Source organism: Catharus ustulatus, chromosome 15 (genome assembly GCF_009819885.2).
Source record: "Catharus ustulatus isolate bCatUst1 chromosome 15, bCatUst1.pri.v2, whole genome shotgun sequence".
NCBI lineage: Eukaryota > Metazoa > Chordata > Aves > Passeriformes > Turdidae > Catharus > Catharus ustulatus.
In genome coordinates, this window is record NC_046235.1 from 5,615,712 (window position 1) to 5,634,287 (window position 18,576).

The 18,576-nt window shown below is 35.0% G+C and overlaps 1 long non-coding RNA gene across 1 annotated transcript in view; it reads right to left on the reverse strand.

Annotated features, from left to right (window-relative positions):
* Positions 1 to 18,576, reverse strand: part of LOC117003356 — a 742,810-nt gene that overhangs the window by 368,452 nt on the left and 355,782 nt on the right. Inside the window, exon 4 of the long non-coding RNA XR_004419500.1 lies at positions 3,859 to 3,988. This is a non-coding gene — a long non-coding RNA (uncharacterized LOC117003356). The remainder of the gene's footprint in view (positions 1 to 3,858; positions 3,989 to 18,576) is intronic.

Genomic DNA, 18,576 nt, shown 5'->3' on the forward strand with positions numbered 1-18,576 from the left:
GATATAGACTGATAAGCAAAAAAAATATGTTGAAACATGTAAATCCTGATTAGATATTAGGAGAATATTATTTGATTTTACCATGAGGGTGGTCAAATATGCCCAAAGAGGACACAGAATTTCCATCACTGAAGGTGCTCAAGACTGTGATTCTGTGACTCAACTGGACAGCACTGAATATCCTGGTCTGAAGAGAACAACTGTAACAAAGGGGTTAGACTACATAACCTCCTGAGGTACTTCTCAAACTAAATTGTCACATGATTCTGCCAGAGCAAAGGATCTTAACAAAAAGAGAAAAAAAACCCAGTGAATCCATGACAGTGATCTATCATTTGGTTTATTTTTTAATTTTTCTTTTCCTCTAAGTCAGTATTGTTTTACTAAACATTAGTCTGAGCCTTTATTATTACATAAAGCATTCTTTTATTCAAATGTAATGAAAAGCTCATTATGACTTCCCAGCTACCAGTGCAAACAGTGTACTTAGCCAAATGGTAATTGTATCAGTCTTCCTTCCATTCCAATACTACTCTGAAAGTTGTGTCCCTCAAATGAATAATTACCTACAGAATAATTAAATGTTGCTGATATGGTCTACTCATCCCACTTGTACATAGAAACAGCAAAGTCTGTCTTCCCTGAAATCTATCTCCGTCATGTTGGATAAGCTTACTGCCCATCACACGGCTGGCATCGATCCCCACTCAATTACAGATGAACATAGCACCATATTAAAAGACAAATAAGGTTTAATTTTAATCACAGACAGCCTGTAAGTCCATGTTCCATTATAGATTAAAAGAACCAATTATTTTTAAAAGTAAAGATTTAATGAAAGGCCTTACTAATATATAGACACATTGCTCCCTCTGCATTCTAAGTCAGACTCTGCAATAATTTTCAAAATTGCTGCAAACAATGCAAACAAGGCATGGGGGTGCACCTTGGAGAAGAATGTTATTCCTCCAGATACAAATACACTTTCTCAACAGGGTTTCTTTGCAAGATTTCTCTTTCAAAAGAGTAAAATGACAGACCATTTATAATCAACAAATTACCTTTGTGGCCAGAGTTTTATTGTTACAAAGACAGAGCAAATGCAAAATAATTACATTGAAGCAGGCAGAAATTCCACACTAATGACACAGAATGCTACTGAAATTGCTTTATCCCAGACTCAGAAAGGTAGTTAGGAACCTAATTCTCGTTTGAATTCAATGAGACTTAGGCACCTACACATCTCTGAATCTAGACATTGCAGCCTTCCATCTGTAGCAAGAGGAGTTAGTTTACATGATTAACTCCAGAATCTAGGGCATCAGAATTCTTATTTTCTTACTATTCATTCTTTAGTACTAGTTTCCAATCTTCCTTGTTTATTGACGTAGTATAAAGTTTGTGAGACTGTGAATGAGTAAAATTTTAGCTCTATAATGTTGTTGATATTACCACTGAGATAAAACACATGCATGTTTTAGAGAGACATCTACAAACTGGGAATCTGACGATGCTATGCTTAGTTAATAATTAATAGTGCTATGAATGCAATTCCACTTGTACAGAGAAAGCACAAGAGGTTATATATATATATACACAAAGATAACATCCCAATTTTTAGAGCTGTTTTTTATATCATGCCATGCTTTTTTAAAGGAATTTCATGTATACCAGTTCAACCAGAAATGCCTTAATACATGGTAAAGTGTCTTCATTTTTCTACATTTGGGCAGATCTTGTTTAGAAGGTAAAAGCAGTCAAAGCAGTATTTACCAACAGAAGTTATATCAGTCTTACAATTACCATTCACAGCTAAAAACAAAAACCCCAAAACAAAATAGTACTTCCTCGACTAGAAAGAGTCTGTATTTTGTCTATCCCTCTAATCTTCAAGGAAAAGTGTACCAAATGAAACACTAGTTAGGTCTGAAGAATGAGGGTTCAGAAAAGGAATGCAGACATTTGTGATATATTTTAAGGATCTCGTATAAAAAACCACTTAGAATACTTCTGATGATGAACAAAAGAATTGGGAAACCTTCCCATCTACTTATACTCAGCCCTTGCTGTTTTCATCCTGCTGAACTCTTTTTGGTTTTGTCCTCACTGATCCCTGAAAAAATCTCCAGCTTCTTTCCACTTGTTAGATATTCACAAAGAGAATATGAGAGAAGAGCAAGCAGGTGCTCTAATGGAAAACAGATCCTCACAACGCAGGTGCATCGCAAAGATTCAGCTTCAGAAAACAGTAGCTGTGTTCTGGGAGTGTTCCCACCTTCTTTACGCACTCTTACAAGCACAAAATTTACAGAAATGAGAAAATGAATTTACCAGGTCTAGGGATAACCTAGGATTGTGCAGAACTTTTAGGCTGGAATCCTGCTCTTTTTAGTTTCTAATGTTCTTTTAACTACAAGAAATTCCAATTTTTAAGTATACCACCAAAATCTTCCAACACATTCTGTGAAATATCATAAAAGACACATGAAATCAAGACTTTGTTAAATCCCTGCACAGAAAACCTATGAAAACAAGATAAAACAAAATACACACTGAAACTTCTGTCATAGCACATCTTTCATTTGCAGTATGAGAATTTAGGAGTTCTTCAACAGAAGTAAAATGTTTCACAAAAATATTTAGAATATGCAAGGGTACAGATCGTTCTCTAGCTGATCTAATACCAGGTCAAGTCAAGACATGGATTACTGATCCAACTATGATTTTAAATCAGAACAATTATTTTCCTATAGTGACACCAAGTATGTTGTACATTAAATACATTATCACTTATTTCTGTAAAATTTCTAATTTTCTGTTATGTACTCTAAATTCTGTCAGTGACTTCTCTAAAGAAGAAACACATTTTATACACAAGAAAAATAAGAGAATATTTCCAGGGTTTTGAAAAACCACTTATGTGCTTGCTCTACATTCAGAAGTAGAGCTCTGTGTGTTGGAAATGTAAGCTAATGGCTCACACTGAGAATGTCACCTGCTATTTATTGTCATATTTTCTTTTCAGTTTCAAAGGCTTCACCAATTTATTGTAGAAGAAAACTATCTGGCCATATTGTCTGCTAAATCCTCATTTGTATCTCCTCTCCGTAAGCAAAATACTCTCCAAAATCTGCAAACTGGGCTCTAGATTAAACTATTATAAAATGCACCTTTATAGGGGCCACTGAGTAACTTTTGCATTCTGTGCTGGTTTTAGCTAGAGATGATCTGAGTTAAGGTATTTCGAAAATGCATTAGTCCTCCTCCAGAGTATTTGCAGCAGTGACAAATAAGATTTTCTGTTATTAGCTATCACAAAATCTGGTACAGCATTATGTGCAGAGTAATAAATGTCTTCATTCTCTCTGTGTCACAACACTGAGACATTTACATGAGATTGCTGTTGTCACAGGCAGTAATTAAGAGTTTGATTCTGCCATGGCTTTTCAAAAGGTCTCGGGTACCTCAAATTTATGCTATGGTACATCATATATGTTACCCTGAGTAGATTTTACAAGCACGGTACTGTAATATGCAGAGATATGCATATATGAACTTTCCTTTGAACAATACCTCAATATAAAAAACAGTGCACTCAAAGTCTGAAATACTTAATAAAAATACCCAGTTTTTATAAGAATAATTTTAAAATTAACTGAGTAATTTCGGCTGCATAATCACACCCCTGAAGGGATGCAATAAAACATAAATTTAATCAAATACATTTTTAGAACACGCTTCAAGCTAGGGCATGTACAATTTTGATCCAAATATCTAGTCATGAGTATAATATCAGACCTTTAATTATAATTCCTATTATAATTGTTCTTTTGAAGAAAATGTAGCCAGTGCCCTTACCTGCAATTATGCACACACAGTCTGTGGAAAGAGTAGATAAAGACTCTCCTGTGAACCGTCCCTCGCTGAGCTAATTCACCCAACTGGTTTAATTTCATTTGCCCTCAGTCTGCCATTGCAGTGATTACATCTAAACGAAAAGACAAGGAAACACCAATATGAAAAAAAAAGTCATTACATTTATTGTCTAAATTTTCAATTTGACTTCTATTTTTGAACAATCATAAAGTCAGGGTCACATAAAGCATGTTGCAAGAAAAAGTGTTTCTGATGGCAGTGTGTATGAATATCACATCTAGTGGCTAAAATGTGTGGCCTTACTGAGACTCATCACACAGCATAACTGGTGTTCTGTGATAGGCATGCTGTATTTTACCCCTAATGTGTTGGGATTTATAAACCCATAAAGAAATGTCTTTTTGAGAACATCTAGTGTTAACCTTGCAGGTTGCTCTTCAAAGTTAAATATTCCTTTTAGGTAGCAGTTTTAAGAGGTTTTCTGTGGTACAATGATCTGAGGGAATACTGAAATGTTTATTTTAAATATCGATATGCTAATACATAAGTTATAATATTATAACATACATCATCTTCCAATATTTATTTCAACATAGCTTCTGCAATGCACATGGAGCTTTGACTTCTGCAATTCACATGGAGCTTTGGAATCTGCACTGCTGGTTCTGTTAGCAATGTCCAAAGGATGGCAAAGCTTAGCACAGGAGGGACGTGTGTATTCAACAATTCCTCGTGCCCCTCCATGAGACTCTACTCACAGGACAGAACTAACTCTGGAGATAACTCAGTCCTCTTCTACTGTATGTGCAGGATTGCATTTCCACACAGTGCATTTGTCAAAAACAGATACTATAAACAACTGAAGGCATTCCAGAAAGAAAGTAGGCATAAGACTTCAATAAAATGGCCCAAGATTCCCCTCCACCTATCTGATCCACAATACAGGTACTTCTCTAGAAAATATGAACTCCCTGTAGCATTTTATAGTTTTTTCATATTGCCCAAATCATTGTTTACAATATGGTTTTTTTTGTTGTACAATAAAATTCAACCCGGTAAATGGTACAAAAATCTTCTTCCAGTGAATTCCAAGCTACACAGTACAATGTGTGGATATAATGTCAATTCTTTTGAACATGAGTTATACATGGAATTTTACATGGAGTTTGTTCCTCCCCCAAAATCTACCTTGAACTTGCAAACTATGAAGTTGTTGACTTAGTCTTCTGGAGAAATCATAGTGATAAATGCTAGGCTATTTAAAAGTACCATACAATAAATTTCAATCCAATGACGACAAATAAACAAACAAAACCCAGTATGACTTTCCAGTAAATCCCAAACAAACTAGTCTATCAATTAGCCCAAAAAACCCACTCAAAGAAGGCCTGGGGTGGTGATTACTCCATGTATCAACAATAAGATTAATTCATTTAATTGATCAGATACATAAGCCTGAAATAAAGAAAAAATGGAAAATACAATAAGTACATACAATCACATTGGCCTGTCAGGCAAAACAGTGTCATGTAAGGATTTTTTTTTTCCATCATGTGACTCATTATGCAGTACTAATTACATCATCTCCCCATCTTGCTGCCTCTAGACACTCAATTGCTATGGATTGGTTGCTTTCCCTGAGGCTTCTGATACATTTATAATAAGCATGGACTAACCTCAAAGTAATGAACCATACCCCCTTGATTAATTTCTCTTAAACAAAAAATGTAAGAAAAAACCCCAAATATCTTATTTTAAAAATATCAAAGATGTTCTGCTCAGCTTCTGAAAAAAATATTTTGCAATTGGAAACCAGTTTCATCATGCAGATGTCTGGTTTACACTCCTTTATATTCTTTATACAGGGATCTAAGAAGTACAGCATCTTTTACAAAAGTCCAGTTAAATGATCTGGGCACCAAGCTTTTTGCTTTCTGAATTAATTCAAACTTTAATGTGTGACTACTTCTGATAATGCCATGAATTATACATAAACGTTGATCATACATATTTGAGTGGACAGTGCCAGAATTTAGTCTTGGTCTGTCATTGTTCATGTAACTTCAGATTTAGAAAGAGAGATTAAAATATTTGCTCTTTTTTCAAATATTTTCCAAAGCCAAGGCATATCATTGGAAAATTATAGAAAATTGAAAATTACAGAAAATGAAAAATTTCCAGACCTTCTACAAACACATGCACTATAGTGACTTTAACAAAAAAATTGTGCTAATTGTCATGGGGGTATTCAAAAGGTTAGTCACTTTATTAAGATAACAAACAGTTTGTACTATAGCAACCATGTGTTGAGGTAGATGCCTATCCAACATTTTATCTTCAGCAATTCTAACATGCTTAGCATATCTGGGGTGCAAACCATAATGTTAACTCCAACAATATTGATACCTATTTCCAAAGCATTTAATGACTTAAATTGAAATCTAATCCTCTGAATTATGAGGAGGCTCCTTGCATCACAATTTTTCAAGACATACATGAGAAATATCCACCCTTACACTTGCACGTTACTTCAAAGGTCTCAAAATGAAGAGCACCAACTACTAGGATCATCATAACTCATGGAGCAAAAATAGCTTTATGGAGCTAAATCCCTCATTCAGCATGAATGTTATGGGAATGTTCCCCAGCTGATATGGGGTTTTTTTTCATATTATTATTTTATTTTCATTCCATAATCATTACATTGACAAGTTACATAATAGAAACTATAATTGTGATTACAGTATATTTAAATTACAATGTAATTTTTTTTCTGCCACAGTTCAAAGTAGCAGTACATCTGGCTGCTTATTTCTCCTAACAGTGACCAAGAAATCTGATCACAAACTTTCTGAACTGTATAATGGGGTACTGTATAGTGGGGAACTGTATATTTTTCTTAATATTGGGGAAAAGCCTTATTGTAATGCTGAGCACACATATTATTTACTGTGCAAATCAGAATATTCAAACTGATCACAGATCCACATCCACATGAACAATACATTATAGGCTTTTACATACTTTTTCTGCATGTGCAGAAAAGGAAAGTTTTGTCTAATACCTCCCTGGACTCGTGCTTGCATTGGTGCTTCACACAGCCTTAAGTACCAAGTATACATCCTGGATCATTCCCCTCTCCACCTCAAGAGAGGGGAATGCATCCTTAAGGAATGGATGTCACAAAAAGATTCTCTGCCTTAAAAATGGTCTCCATTCAATAGTAACATGAGTCAAACCCACAGTCAATTATGGGCACAATATACAGCCGCATATCCATGATTACCACGAAGAAAGCTACACAAATGTGATTCTCAGAGTTTGACTAGCAAAATACAACATAACAGCCTACTCAGAAATGTTAAGTCTCTTTTCTATGAAATAAAATCAGGTATAAACAGTAGTTGTAGAGGTGGAGGAAGTTCAATGTTATTAGCATTTCTGAATGTTACCATTCAAGTATTTATGAGGAAGAATATAGGGGGAAGTGTCTGCTTGCATGCCTTTTATGACACACAGAGAAAAGATCCATAGGATACTAGAACATAGCAGAAATTCAAGGATGTCAGTGCCTGACAATAACATGAACAATGGTGTACAAAAAATTAGTCAAATCAGATGATAAACATATTTACCTCTTTCAGGCTTGGAGTATTTTTTCTATTAAAAGAGTGGAAAATAACTGAACTCCTGAGATAAGATGAAGGCTTGGTCATTTCCTCTGCAAAATTTGTATGCGCAACGTATTTTACACATACTCTTACCTTTTCTGATTTTCCTTTTTTTTTACTATTTTGGTGTTTTTTGCTGTTCCTGCTTTTGTTCATCGTCGATAAAAGAAAAAGGCTAGCAGTTTATCTGCAGCAAGAATTTACAGCTGTAGCAACACCTCTAGGTCACCAGCATGCCAGGCTGACACAATAAACTTATGAGTGCCAACGGCATGGAGTCCAGAAATTCCCACATTTAAAATTTTGAAAAAAATAAATAAAGTAAAAGAAATAAAGGGAAACAAAAGCAGAAAAAAAAATGAGAGAGTGGAGCATAATTATCATGCCAATTCCTTTAGCTAACAGACTATAAATTTTGCAGGAGTAGGAGCTCCACCCTCTTTTGAAACTTTCACAATACACTGAAATTTTATGAAGATTTAATGGTAGAGAAAGAGGAAAGCTGACAGAGTGCAAAAATATTTTTTCAGTTTACAATACCTTCACCTGGGAAGCCTGACAGTCTGTGGTCCATACTCAACATTAAATAGTCAATATGGATTTTGAAAAGGAAGAGAAATCCCTTCTCTTTTAATTAAAATTCAGATCCCTGGGTCCCAAAATTTCAATGATTTCAAGTCATTGCAATCCGAAAGAAGGTCACTGTGCTTCACCAAGGGCCAGAGTAGAAAAGAAACTCCAGATCAACAGAAAGGATTAAGAGCTGCTACCAATAGCATTGAAGATATCTTGAGTCCAGATATTAAATACATAAATTATGGATACCCCCTGTGTAAGTTTTGCAGTATCTCAGTCCTTTATTTAGGCAGTTTAGTTTTAACCATTTGTGGAAAACAGAAATTTAATAATGGAGACTTCTTGGTCTAGCCATCAAAGATTAAATGATTTTTACAAGCCTAAGGATCACAAATTCCATCTAAAAATGTGCACTTTTAATACTCCAAGGTTTAACCCCTCCAGGCATTTATTGAGTGTCACCATATACTCATAAACTCCAGATATTTTAAAATCCAGAAATTAATTTTGATCAAAGTAAAACTCTAGATCAAAAAAGAAGTTTTATGACTGTAGTTTTCAGTATAAGAAATGTTGAAGGATAAATGTGGTCATTCAGAAACTTTATTATATCAATTCAAAATTTATCTACATAGAAGACCATTTAGAACACAACAACGCTAATATTGCAAAGAACTGAATAAAAACCCATAGTGGCTTTAAAAAATCCAGCTTAAACTGACTTGGTTGGTGAGCTTCAGCATCATTCTGAAAGGATAAATTGCAAATGAGGCAAACCAATGGGCATGAAAATTCCTAAGAAATGTGATTCCTTTTTTTCCTCAACTCTGTCCCGTAACAAGGAGGTGATTCAAATTATTCAGCAGATGGCTCAGATGTAAGAACAGCTTGGTAGAAGCAGGACAAGGCTAATTAGAGTATTATGCCTGTGTCTCTACTTCATTTTCTACCTCATTCCTTCTTCCCTCCCAGCCTCTCCATTTCTCTTTCAAATATCACCTTAAATTTCAGCAATGCTCTTCTGCAGCAGCACACCAGAGAACCGCAGAATAAGCAGGAGATTTGTGCTAAGCAGGGAGCCAGGAGGCTGCGTTTCCCTCCGGGCAGGGGTGCTGCTCTTTTCAGGTGCTCACAGGGAAGCTGCTGCTTTGCGGCATTCACAGCTGCTCTGTTAAAAGCACCTGTAAATACCCTGTCAATGTTCATGCAGATTGGTGACCTCTTGCACTATGTACTGCTACCTAAATTAGAATCATGTGAACACATAAGATTGAAGGCCACAGATCTCACACCCCCAGTAAAATGAGACTATCAAAAGGATATTTGCATTGGAATGGATAAGATTATTGACATTCACAAGGTTGCACATCTGTACCAGAGAACAGGAAAACCATTTTGTCTTGTGATCTAAGTCAAACCCATACAAGCAATGAATGCTATCCTGCTTTAAGCTTTTTCTTTTTCCATTTTAAGTTACTGGGTAAAAAACAAAATTATTGTCCATCTAATGCAGAAATATAAATAATATGAAGCCTGGGACCAGGAATTAATTTCTTTCTTTGCTCGTACAACTTTAAGTGTGATTGTTAATTTTATTTCTTGTCCAAACTGTATCAAGTAAAGGGATGGGGATCCTTTATACAAATCCTTTACATTTAAGATAATCTAAATATGCATTGCTTGAAAAGACTGCAACCAATGTTATCTTAGCATACCATAAATGGGTACAAGGATACACCAAGGCCATTTACCACTGTCTTTTTTTCCCCCCAACAGAATACACTACAATCATATCTGTGCAAAATCATTGTGAGATATGCAGTGTTACAAACCTTCTTGACTATATATCAAGAGAGCATCAATAGACCTGAAGAAAGCAACTGTGAACAAGGATACCTGGAGGACAAATAGCATTTATATATGAGAAGTGATTTTAATGTGACGTACATAAGTGAATCAGTAAATCACACTCTGTGAAATTTTAGAAAGCAGGGTTAATATTTATTACTGGTTAAAAGCTTGAACTACAAGTAGACCTGTACTAACAAATTTTCTAAAGCCTCCTAAACTACATGCAGTTAGATATTAAAATGTCCCCAGCATCATGGCGCAGTACCCTGGAGGTACAGAAGGTAACTGTGTATCATCTAGCCTGACAATGCTTTTTGTTCGTTGGTGAAATTGCTAAGATAGAGAAGTTAGCAGAGTAGGGACAAGATGTTCAGATTTCTCTTTGCTGCACTCCACCACAGTCATGCATGAAACAGGGACTGGATGCAACCATCATAATAAAGATCAATACATGAGTACATTTAAACTGTTCTTTGGACTCTATGGATCTCAAAAAAAGAATAAACATCTTCCCTTTTCTTAATGAAGTTGTTTCTGACTTAATAAGATCAAACTCTTAGGAATATTTTTCTTTTTGCTTCTTAAAATATATGCAGCGTTTGAAATTGCCTCAACTGGCTTCAACATAACCAAGCCTTTGCAGAACCTTAACAAAAACAAAAGCAGTTGTAACAGGCCCAGTGAAAAAACCAAGTCCACAGCTCAGGCAAGGTACACACTAGTGAAACTGTGATATTGTAAATGCGTTCCAACACATTTTTTTGCAAAACTTCAACCATCATATTCATCAAATGCATTGTTAATTACATTCACTGTTTAAGCTACAGCCATACTCAGTTGGGTTAACATAGTTTTGTGCATAATCTGAAAATTTACATTAAAATCTCTATATAAAATATAAATAATAATGCAAAGAGTCCAGTCAACTTTATCTTATTTTACCTTTATGTAAGTTATCTAGCTTCCAGCATTGGTTGTATTAACATACCACTTTTAGGCAAAGAACCTGGGAAAACCACCATGTACATGGAAAGAGCTTTGTACCATATTTTTAGTAAAAAACCTAGAGCAGGCAATCAGTACAATGCAATAATTTGGAGATGTTTTAATCGTGCCATCTGTATTGTAGAACTAACAAGCAAAAGGGTGTTCCTATGAATATCTCTAACAGAAACTGCTATTTTAATTGGCTGAATTAAACTCTGCTGACCCCTGGCCAGTCATAACACTATGATGGTACAAACCTGATTTCCCTTCAGAAGGTGGAATTGCAATGGAAACTTGCCCCATGAATAAGCAAGAAGCTAAAATAGAGCAGTTACTAATCTTCATAAAGATTGTTTAGGGATTAAAAACAAAACAAAAAAATGCACATCCTAAAAATAAAATTGAATACAATGTCATAAATTTTCCTGGGCACTAAAGCTTTCTGGCATTATACAACATTTTAATCATGCATCTGGAATGAAAATTAATAGAGAAAGGATGGTCTTGTAACTACTTCATCTTCTGGCTCTTCTGACAAGAATCCCATGTAGGTGATAATTATATTGTATAATTTGGGTGATTTAAAGTTTATTGGAAAGTGAGGACATTAAAAATAATTTTAGAAACAGATATTTTACAAAATATCCTTGACCGTCATATTCAAGGTAGAATCATGGTCCCTAACCAGTTAATCACAGGAATATTTCCTTAAGTGAATATTTGCATCTAAATCAAGTAGTATCAAAGGCTTCATCTGTTGGTAAAGGAACCATGTTTGGTCCTTATCTCACTTTGTTCTGTAGAACACAGCCAAAACCAGCTGTGCTGAAAGGACTCAGGGCCCCATCTCACACCTCCCCAAGAACATCCTAATCCCAGTTTTTGTGAGGGCATGTTTTACCAACCCCTTAAAACAGAGCAACAGTGAAATTAAAGATTCCCTACAGATCAGAAGAACATGAACCTAATAAAAGAAGCAAATTCAGACTTTGTAACAACAGATATCCTTCCACTACAAAGTCAGGTATTTTGAAGCCTGGACTGGACAATGTCCAAACAAAGGAAATCTTTAAGACGCTGTTCAGCATTTCCACTTAGATATTCCAGGAGGCTCTCCACTCAGCAGGGTTGCTGCTGTGTTTTCTATCCAGTGATGATCAATTGTCCCCCGAGAGTTCTATAGTGCCTTAAATTGTTATAAGTACAGACTTCTTTCAGATCCACCGCTTAAGTAGCTTGCCTATCCAAAGCCCAGGTAGTTGGGCCCTTTGTAGGCAGCAGTGTCTTGTCATGTTCCAATTGCTTCAAACTTGAAGAGTTGGGATAGGTTAATTCTGGGTATGAGAAAATACACCAACAAGAAAAAATACACAAAGTATTTTTGCATCAAATCAAGGCTGAATCCTGCCTCAGCATCTAAAAACAATTGTTTACACCAACTTCAGTAACATCTATATTTAACTGTGTCCTGATCTCTTCATTGGCAATAATGATACTAAAACACCTGCAGGATTTTGGCTAACACTGAAACAAAGTGGCTGATTTACCTGTTGAGAGAAAAAGCTTTTCCTGAAGGAGATTGTAGCTGTATGAGGCCTCCTACAGACTGTACCCTCCTGAAGGACTTCAGGACTTCCTGCTATTTCTTTTGATATTTTCACCTCCCAATGCTTAATAACAGTATTTTAAGGGATCAGTAAAGAAACAAAAGTTGTTTTTTATAAATGGAATAACTTTAGTAATGTCACCTTGCTGTTCATAGCCTTTGCCATATTTTAAGGTATAGAATAGACAGACTGTGTTTAGGCAATTAAAAAATGGGGAATCAACATTAAATCCTTATAGTTATCTATACTATATCCTTATAAATATATCTTTTATACTTTGAAACATAGAGTCTTGTTATCAAGGAAATAAAAGTAGAAATTAAATTTAGAGGATTAAGCTTTGAGATAACTATGGTTGAATGTCTCCTACGTTATAAAAGATTTTTACAGTAGTTATGTTCTGTTATAAAACAATAGAAGCAGTTATTTACAAGTTCAAGATTTGCCAGATTTTAGCAACAGTAGTTGAAACACTAATCTTAAAGAAATTAGGATTTTAGTTAAAAATTAGAAGAAACTAGGCTTGAGATAGTTATCTGAAACTTAAATAATTGATTGCTTGTCAATTTAGGGTTTTTTTAGCTGTGCTTGCAATAGAAAAGAATAAAACTAGTAGTTAGGTCCAAAGAACTCAAACAATTGCAACCAGAAACTCATTCTTTGCAAAACTGGAGTTGCCCCAAAAGCCATTTGTATTGTCATTAATAGAAAAGGTCAGGGTGAGGAAGACTCACCTCACTTCCTCCTTTTAAGACCCCTCCCCACAAAAACAACCCCAGACTTAATTCAAGAAGCCAACCACGCATGCTTAACAGCTATTCAAGCTAATTACCATAGGAAACAGAGATGGGAGGGGCTGGTATTATGATTATGTATTTGTTTGAACCTTTTGTCAATAAATAGACTCTGTGACCACCTGGAATTTTGCAGTGTGTATTAGGGGGCTACCCCACGCTGCTGCCCAGCGCTGAATAAACACACACTTTGTAACTAAATTGTTAGAGAGTCTTTTGTCCGTCAGAATTGAGTATCGGTATTAGATCAATGCTCATATTTTGGCAAATCATAGTGACCCCATCTTATATCTTTTTATATATTTTTTATATCTTTTTTCATATCTCTTTTTATATCTTTTGTTTAGTGGACATACACATATACCCTGTCTCCATGCTTCCATGATAAAAAAGAAAACTAATTCCAAGAACAAATATATTTGACTCTATTGGAAAGACAAGACATGGCTTTTCTCTGATTACAAGCTTTGTGTCATCAGACAGTCCAGGGTGTTGTTTAGCTCTGACAGCAATTGTCTAGCAATTAGGTAATTGTTCCTTGAATTAATTTTATTTAGTTTTAATTTATAGTGATGACAGGCACTCATTCACCATGGAGTGAATGAACCACCATTCCAGCAGAAGGGTACTCTGGAAGAGGCAGCATCAACAGAGGTTCCAGGACATAAGCACAAATCATTCAGATCCTACCAGGAGGACAACATTTTTTCATTCCCATGAAATCAGTTTTAAAGGAAACAAAGTAAACAAAAAGACTGAACAATGGAATCAATGGAAAGCAAAAAAACACATAAGCAGACTAAATTTTATAAAAATAAACCAAATTCACCCTAAAACTGGGAAGGAAGAAACTGCCAATATCAAAGGGTTCCCAAAAGAAAGAAGGAAACCATCCTCACTGACTTTCTCAGAGCCCTCCCAACAAAGGCTTCAGGATGCTGACAGCTTTTTTCACTCCTCTCCCCATGAAAGGGTCACCCCTGGTACCTGGGAGACACCCCAGTAAAGTTGACTCTGATTTACCATTCTGAACAACAGATTTTCAAAAAATAGCTCTCAAAACAGAAAAAAAAGCTGAATTTAAGTTTTCCTGGCTCTTCTTATGGATGTTCATTTTTTAACTAGTGCTAGTTCACCCTTTTTCATCTGGAGTAGCTTCTTTACTATAGTCATGGTGTCATGTGGAAACATTAGGAACAGATGTGGGTGATTAATAACTGTAGAAAAGCTAATTGTTTTACGATAGACCACATGAATCTCTCTACTATGAGATGTCAGCTCTTCAGTCTGTAACCTTTGTATAGTTTTTCTGAGGTGTTTCTTGCTTTATTCTGCTTTGAAGTACTCAGATAATAAAATACTAATTACAATGATGCACTAATTATCAGAGACTTGCAGCGTTAAAGACTGATATTTATTGCACCTTGTAATTTGAAAACTCAAAAGAAGTCCTTGCACTCAAATCACTATATCAGTAAATAAATAAGGAATACTATTTGGAAGATGTTATTTGCAAAAAAACCCTTCTATTTAGCACTAAAGTTTTTATGCAAAGTGTTTTAAGCTATTGGTGAAAGAGGGAATTGTCCTTTCATAGTATTCAAATATATCCATAAAGAAACAACTTGAAAATATTAAGTTGAATGAAAATTGCTAATTTAAAAATAACTCCTACTAAAACCTATCTTAAGCTTCTCTCTAACTGGAATTGTATTTAACCTGTGCTTAAATCATGCTGGAGTTACCCTGTGGCTGAATATGTCCTTGCACACTCGCTGAATGAGCCTGTAGGAACTAATACCAATTGAACAGATCTTGATATTCAAAAAAATTATTGGTGTTTTCTGTGGTCAGCACACTCCCATCACACTTCTATCACATCCTCTATTAATCTAAAGCTATGAAACACTAATATGAACTGAATTATACAAGAATAACCCTACAAATTCTACTTCTTTACCTTCTATAAACAATATATATACATATATATGTATTTTTTTTTTTACTTAAGAAAGAACCATAGTAATACCTGCATGTAAAATGTGAGCTTCCATAACCTATATTAAATTAAATATTGACTTACCAAGTACTATGTCATTCATTATTTACTTTGCTCAGTCTGTGGGATTTATTAAAAAATTGATAAGAATGGCTACTGGTAAAATCCCTCCAGGTGAACTCTCTAGACAAGCCAATTATGAAATAAGTAAACCTACAGTTACTACAATGAAATGACAGAATTCGATTTTAGCAGTTGGTGATATTTTAAAAGGACACTTTGAGACACTTACTTGAAATGAATTAGGTGCAGTTTCATATAAAAATTTTAAAATTGCTTTTATTCTGTTATTTGCCAGACCTTTCTGTTCCCCTCTGCCCTTTTCTAAAAGTTGATTTCTCATTTTATTAAAAGGGTTTTTTTTCCCTATATTTCTTCTCTTATGCTCTCTATTTCAAACCCACTTGTACAGATCTGAGAAGTGGTCATCAGAGTCCTACAGACCAACCTTCAAGTGACTGTGAAAATACTTTTAAGTGTGAAGAGAAGTTTATGGGGGAAAGGCATTTCCTGCTATCTTTTTTTCATTGATGCTAATGATTAGAGTGATACAATGTGTCCAGGAATGAGTTTTGCCTACAATTTGTTATGTATGCAATTCCATGCATACACAGTTCAGGCCTGCATAGGTTTCAATGTCCTTAATTCAGATTTCTCATTAAACTCTAAGCAGTGCACATTAAAGGAATAATCAAAAGCATTCTCAGTATTGTTAACTGAAAAAAAACACAGCAGGGGGAGTAATAGGTACAGAATCCACAAGCATCCATTTTGTTGTTGCTGTTTTTTGTAATAGATTATTTTTGTTATTAAGTGAATAGATAATTTTTAAAGAAACGGGGGAACAATGCACTGTTGCAGGATACATCCCCTACCCTCCAACCTCTATTTCTTTTATGTTGAGGGATCCTGTGGTTGCTTTCCAACAGGGATACATTTACCTGGTTTTGATCCCCATACTAGGTCAATAACCTTCCAATATAAAGTACCTGTAAATCATGCAGGGAAAAAAATATGGTGGTAATTGGTCACATCCTTGCTTTGGAAGACTACAGGTAGCTTGAAAACAGAAAATTAAAGTTCATAAAACTTAACTACTAAGAAGGTTCTTAGCAGAGAGAGCTCCTCTGACTTTGAACCCAACCAAACCCAATGTTAGTGATTTACACATGAATGCACTGACGTATTCAGTGGAAAAACCACCTTAATTCAGGTCATCATTAAAGAACAAAAACAACATAAACATCAGGCTCTACCTCTAACACCAATGAGGGTTCCTGGGAAGAAAAGAACTCATTCTCCAACAGGTCCCTGTGGGACCAAAGATCTAAAATGAAGTCACTAGGCAGGATGTGGTGGCATTTTGACAGATGTGCTGGGGCAGGGGCATGTACACACAAAACACAGAGACATCAGTAAGTGAAAAGCTCTTGCTCCTGAGGTGCTGTCTCACTCTAAGAACCAGTCTGGTTTGAAAAACTCTGTTTGCTCTGGCACAAAAACTTTGCTAAAGCTTTACAGATCCAGACAATAGCAAACAGCATGAGAAGCTAAGTTCATGATTTTTCATAATGTTTGGATAGACTACTACCACAGATTTCTCAACAGAAAATCCTCTGCAACACCATATCTATCAATACCAGCACTCAGACACTAATTTTGTCAGCAATAAAAGAGTGATTATAATCTTGCACCTGCATATAAAGAGCTTATGGGTTTTTATTTGATAATGAGTTGCAGAGGGGGTGGAACTACAAAAAATGTCTCTTCAGGAGACAGCTTAAAAATTGACATACCTGTAGTCATAACTAGGGGAGATAGTGGTACTTTTTTTAAATTAGTGTGTGTGGGAAGGAAAGAAAATGCAACCTCTTGTAAATACAAAACTTACTTAGTAATTATGGGTCTTGATATGAAGTGGACAAGATCAAAGATGCGAATTTTAATAACCACTCAGTTAACTAAAATATTTTGTGAAGTTCACTATTATTTACCATGTCAGCATCTTACAACAAGGAAATGAGGACTAGAGCTTGGCCTTAGTCTTGTAGCGGCATAAAATCTACATTTTAATTTTCTTAAGGCAAAGCAAAGGAAGAGGAAAACAAACGTATCCTTTAAAAATTTGAACATTTTAACTCTTGTGATTTTATTTTAAAACATCCATGAGTTATTTTCTATAAAAGTAGCAAAAAGATTTTATAAGATATAACCAAATATTTTTTAAACCTAAAGAAATTATTTAACTTAGGGCAGAAGCATAAGCAAAGGATGGGCATAAACAAGAGTCTTGCTAACAGGAATTGAGAATGTTTGGAATCATACTTAATTCAATGAACCAATGTACTAGAGAGGAAAAACAAGACTGAATCCCCTTCCTGTTTTATTTCATTTTGTTTGTGAGGAAACACTCTTTCCTACAGAATTTTTCTTTCTAACCTTTCAGAAGCCTGCAGAAACTGTTCAACATTTTTCTGATCTTTAGGAAAGATTCGCAGGAGGGGGGACTTCCATGCTGATCTCTTGGAAACTTGCTGTCTCCTTTAGACTAATCTGCTTTAAATGCCATTTTAAGAGATTGGGAAGCTTCCAAAAGAAATCTAAGTTTCATATTAAGAATTATTAAGGTATGAAGCAAATGCTATGGGAAGAAAATGTTATGTGGCAGTTTGCAAAATAGTTAGATTCTAGAACCATTGTGGAAAAAGGATTCAGCTTTTAAATTCTCTAAAATACATGCACAAGCAAACAGCAGGTGTTTCTTACATTATGAAAAGGACGTTCTATACATACAGTTTAGAATATTCATCTGAGGCATAGTAGTATATTATGTTTAAAGCTGTGGGATTTAACTTTGAAATTTTTAAAAGGTTTTGTAAGATTTGAAACCTTTAAAACATATATATATTTTTATAAATTAAAGTAATTGAAAGAACTAGTTCCAGACAGCAAATGAAAACACAGTCATTTAACTGACATTAAGTTATGAAAATATTACAATTTTTTGAATGCTGTCCCATGTGTTTGCTACAGATGGGTGCTTTGAGAAAAGATCACAGTGAATTTTTACACCAGAATTATCAAAGTACCCCAAATAATCTCTTTTTACACACAGTCACATGGAAAAAAGAAGGGGTAATGGATACCAGTTAGTT